At 65.2% G+C, this 5248-nt stretch overlaps 1 non-coding gene across 1 annotated transcript in view; it reads left to right on the plus strand.

The window, feature by feature from the left end:
• Window positions 1-655, plus strand: part of LOC145395956 (large subunit ribosomal RNA) — a 6537-nt gene extending 5882 nt beyond the window's left edge. The window contains exon 1 of the ribosomal RNA XR_013896683.1: window positions 1-655. This exon is cut by the window's left edge and continues 5882 nt beyond it. This is a non-coding gene — a ribosomal RNA (large subunit ribosomal RNA).
• The last annotated feature ends 4593 nt before the right edge of the window (window positions 656-5248 follow it).

Raw genomic sequence — 5248 nt, forward strand, 5'->3', positions numbered from 1 at the left:
GGCTCTTCCTATCATTGCGAAGCAGAATTCGCCAAGTGTCGGATTGTTCACCCGTAAAAAGGGAACGTGAGCTGGGTTTAGACCGTCGCGAGACAGGTTAGTTTTATCCTACTGTTTGCTAACAAAGTTGTGTGTCTCTCCGTCGGTATAGCAGTCCTGCTCAGTACGAGAGGAACGGCAGGTCCGGACATATGGCGCAGCTCTTGTTCGAGAGGACAGTGGAGCGTTGCTACGTCCGTGCGATTATGCCTGAAGGCCTCTTAAGGCAGAATCGCGGCTAGTGGTTGACGGTTTGTGTACGTCTAGCATTGGGATGGTCGCCTTTACTGACGAAAAAGACTCGGGCCGCCACCCGTCGCCCCCCTCCTCTCCTCCTCCTCCACCTCGGAGAGAGAGAGCGAGAGGGCGGGCGGTGCGGCGGGCTAACCCGTGGCGGCTGAGGTCGGGCCACTGCAAGGGGATATCAGGGGGGCGTCGTTCGGGCCAAAGAGTGCCGCGCTCCCCCGCATCCCGAATACGGATCACTCGAATGCTGATGTGACGTATGGAAGCGTTCGCATACGACTTACGTACCAGTCGGGGTGTTATATACGGCAGAGCAGTATCTTCACTGCGATCCGGGAAGACTATTCCCTTTTCAGGCTGGAGGTTTCGTCACGGGCCTTTGGAGATGGCGGAATACCTACCTACCTACCTACCTACCTACCTACCCACCCTTGAATGCATACAGGTGCTGTGTTCAGTGGATGATGACAGATCAGGAGGAGCAGGAGCTGGTGGTTGATGGCCATCAGCCCTCCCCCGATCCATCAAAGGGTGCCTACGCCACTTGGTGCTTGTTTCCCCCCTCCCCCTCTTTGAACCTGCCACGAAGCCCTTGTGGGGCTGCTGCTGCTGCTGGCAGTGGCTGCACAGGAAGCTTGAGGGGACAGAGAGAGAGAGAGTGGGAGAGCAAGTGGGCATGGGGCGGCTGGATGTGAAGGCGGGGATGCATGCATGCATGCATGCATGCCCGCTCGCCTGGCTGCGTATGTACAGAGCAGAGCTCTTCCCTCCGACCTCAAGCCCAAGGGGGCGCGAGTGTGCATATCTTCCTCCCCAGGAGGGTGCAGCTTAGCTGCAGGGAGGAGATGGGGGGCGAAGGGCATCATCATCAGGCTCTCTGAGGCAGTGCCTTGGACTTGCCCCCTCTCCGAACACAGGGCGTGTGGTGTCTGCACAGCCCCCAGACCCGGCGCCAAGGGCTGACGGGCGCGCGCGAGCCAAGTGAGGGCAAAAGGACTGGGAGAAGGGGGGTGTTCGGCCCGACCAAAAAAGAATTTGCCAATCGACTTAGCCTCCGCAAGGGGATGGCCACATAGAGGCCCGAGGGGAAGCGGGCTGCCCTAGGGCAGGTGGTGGTGCTGAGAGGCTCCAAGGGGATGGCCACATAGAGGCCTGAGGGGAAGCGGGCTGCCCTAGGGCAGGTGGTGGTGGTGCTGAGGCGCTCCAAGGTGGGAGGGGGGGGGGGCAGGGAGGGGTTAGCGCTCAGCCCTCCTCGCTCGGCCCCTTCCCCGTCGGATCGGCGCTCAGAGGGGCCGAGGTGGGAGGGAGAGGCATCGAGGGCGTTCAGCGCTCAGCCCTCCTCGCTCGGCCCCTTCCTCGTCGGATCGGCGCTCAGAGGGGCCGAGGTGGGAGGGAGAGGCATCGTCTGGTTCACACTCACTCCCTCCACACTCGGCCGTTTCCTCGTCGAATCGACGCTCAAGGCGGTCGAGAGTGGTGACTACAACGGTCTGGAGGTAGTGATCCAAGGTTTGAGCGCGCCTGGATGACGGTAGAACACGTCCTTCTAAGGGAAAATCGATATAAATCCTCGCGAGCCTGAATTAGGCCTGCCGAGAACCGTCGAGCCCCGCGGCTCACCCCTATATTTTACCATGGGGAAGGGACACCTTCCCCGACCGGTCCGAGGCGGTGCTGCGGTCCGGCCCTCCCCGAGCCCCGTGCATGTCGCAGGCGCCTGTAGGAGGGTGGCAGCACCCAGGCCGACCTCCCTCTCGGTCCTCCACACTCACACTCGGCCGGTTCCTCATCGAACCGACGCTGGGAGGCTCCAAGGTGGGAGGGGAGGCACGGAGGGGATAGCACTCAGCCCTCCTGGCTCGGCCCCTTCCTCGTCGAATCGGCGCTCCGAGGGGCCGAGGTGGGAGGAGAGGCATGGAGGTTTAACCTGTTCAGCGCTCAGCCCTCCTCGCTCGGCCCCTTCCTCGTCGGATCGGCGCTCAGAGGGGCCGAGGTGGGAGGAGAGGCATCGAGGGCGTTCAGCACTCAGCCCTCCTCGCTCGGCCCCTTCCTCGTCGGATCGGCGCTCAGAGGGGCCGAGGTGGGAGGAGAGGCATCGAGGGCGTTCAGCGCTCAGCCCTCCTCGCTCGGCCCCTTCCTCGTCGAATCGGCGCTCCGAGGGGCCGAGGTGGGAGGAGAGGCATGGAGGTTTAACCTGTTCAGCGCTCAGCCCTCCTCGCTCGGCCCCTTCCTCGTCGGATCGGCGCTCAGAGGGGCCGAGGTGGGAGGAGAGGCATCGAGGGCGTTCAGCGCTCAGCCCTCCTCGCTCGGCCCCTTCCTCGTCGGATCGGCGCTCAGAGGGGCCGAGGTGGGAGGAGAGGCATCGAGGGCGTTCAGCGCTCAGCCCTCCTCGCTCGGCCCCTTCCTCGTCGGATCGGCGCTCAGAGGGGCCGAGGTGGGAGGAGAGGCATCGAGGGCGTTCAGCGCTCAGCCCTCCTCGCTCGGCCCCTTCCTCGTCGGATCGGCGCTCAGAGGGGCCGAGGTGGGAGGAGAGGCATCGAGGGCGTTCAGCGCTCAGCCCTCCTCGCTCGGCCCCTTCCTCGTCGGGTCGGCGCTCAGAGGGGCCGAGGTGGGAGGGAGAGGCATCGTCTGGTTCACACTCACTCCCTCCACACTCGGCCGTTTCCTCGTCGAATCGACGCTCAAGGCGGTCGAGAGTGGTGACTACAACGGTCTGGAGGTAGTGATCCAAGGTTTGAGCGCGCCTGGATGACGGTAGAACACGTCCTTCTAAGGGAAAATCGATATAAATCCTCGCGAGCCTGAATTAGGCCTGCCGAGAACCGTCGAGCCCCGCGGCTCACCCCTATATTTTACCATGGGGAAGGGACACCTTCCCCGACCGGTCCGAGGCGGTGCTGCGGTCCGGCCCTCCCCGAGCCCCGTGCATGTCGCAGGCGCCTGTAGGAGGGTGGCAGCACCCAGGCCGACCTCCCTCTCGGTCCTCCACACTCACACTCGGCCGGTTCCTCATCGAACCGACGCTGGGAGGCTCCAAGGTGGGAGGGGAGGCATGGAGGGGAGTAGCACTCAGCCCTCCTGGCTCGGCCCCTTCCTCGTCGAATCGACGCTCCGAGGGGCCGAGGTGGGAGGAGAGGCATGGAGGTCCTTCAGCACTCAGCCCTCCTCGCTCGGCCCCTTCCTCGTCGGATCGGCGCTCAGAGGGGCCGAGGTGGGAGGAGAGGCATCGAGGTCGTTCAGCCCTGAGCCCTCCTCGCTCGGCCCCTTCCTCGCCGGATCGGCGCTCAGAGGGGCCGAGGTGGGAGGAGAGGCATCGAGGTCGTTCAGCACTCAGCCCTCCTCGCTCGGACCCTTCCTCGTCGGATCGACGCTCCGAGGGGCCGAGGTGGGAGGAGAGGCATGGAGGTCGTTCAGCACTCAGCCCTCCTCGCTCGGCCCCTTCCTCGTCGGATCGGCGCTCAGAGGGGCCGAGGCGGGAGGAGAGGCATCGAGGGTGTTCGGCACTCAGCCCTCCTCGCTCGGCCCCTTCCTCGTCGGATCGACGCTAAGAGGGGCCGTGGCGGGAGGAGAGGCATCGAGGTTTAACCTGTTCGGCACTCAGCCCTCCTCGCTCGGCCCCTTCCTCGTCGGATCGGCGCTCAGAGGGGCCGAGGTGGGAGGAGAGGCATCGAGGGCGTTCAGCCCTGAGCCCTCCTCGCTCGGCCCCTTCCTCGTCGGATCGGCGCTCAGAGGGGCCGAGGTGGGAGGAGAGGCATCGAGGTCGTTCAGCACTCAGCCCTCCTCGCTCGGCCCCTTCCTCGTCGGATCGGCGCTCAGAGGGGCCGAGGTGGCAGGAGAGGCATGGAGGTTGTTCAGCCCTGAGCCCTCCTCGCTCGGCCCCTTCCTCGTCGGATCGGCGCTCAGAGGGGCCGAGGTGGGAGGAGAGGCATCGAGGGCGTTCAGCCCTGAGCCCTCCTCGCTCGGCCCCTTCCTCGTCGGATCGGCGCTCAGAGGGGCCGAGGTGGGAGGAGAGGCATCGTCTGGTTCACACTCATCCCCTCCACACTCGGCCGCTTCCTCGTCGAATCGACGCTGAAGAGGGTCGAGAGTGGTGACTACAACGGTCTGGAGGTAGTGATCCAAGGTTTTAGCGCGCCCCGATCAGGGTGGAACACGTCATTCTAAGGGGAAATCGATATAAATCCTCGCGAGGCTGAAGTAGGCCTGCCGAGAATTTTCGAGCCCCGCCGCTCACCCCTATATTTTACCAAGGGGAAGGGACCCCTTCCCCGACCGGTCCGAGGCGGTGCTGCGGTCCGGCCCTCCCCGAGCCCCGTGCATGTCGCAGGCGCCTGTAGGAGGGTGGCAGCACCCAGGCCGACCCCTCTCTCCATCCTCGACACTCACACTCGGCCGGTTCCTCATCGAACCGACGCTGAGAGGCTCCAAGGTGGGAGGGGAGCCATGGAGGGGACAGCACTCAGCCCTCCTGGCTCGGCCCCTTCCCCGTCGAATCGACGCTCCGAGGGGCCGAGGTGGGAGGAGAGGCATGGAGGTCTTTGAGCACTCAGCCCTCCTCGCTCGGCCCCTTCCTCGTCGGATCGGCGCTCATAGGGGCCGAGGTGGGAGGAGAGGCATCGAGGTCGTTCAGCACTCAGCCCTCCTCGCTCGGCCCCTTCCTCGTCGGATCGGCGCTCAGAGGGGCCGAGGTGGGAGGAGAGGCATCGAGGTCGTTCAGCACTCAGCCCTCCTCGCTCGGCCCCTTCCTCGTCGGATCGGCGCTCAGAGGGGCCGAGGTGGGAGGAGAGGCATCGAGGTCGTTCAGCACTCAGCCCTCCTCGCTCGGCCCCTTCCTCGTCGGATCGGCGCTCAGAGGGGCCGAGGTGGGAGGAGAGGCATGGAGGTCGTTCAGCACTCAGCCCTCCTCGCTCGGCCCCTTCCTCGTCGGACGGGCGCTCAGAGGGGCCGAGGTGGGAGGAGAGGC

Source organism: Coenobita brevimanus, chromosome 33, assembly GCF_032717465.1.
Source record: "Coenobita brevimanus isolate Jiangsu-jjx chromosome 33, ASM3271746v2, whole genome shotgun sequence".
NCBI lineage: Eukaryota > Metazoa > Arthropoda > Malacostraca > Decapoda > Coenobitidae > Coenobita > Coenobita brevimanus.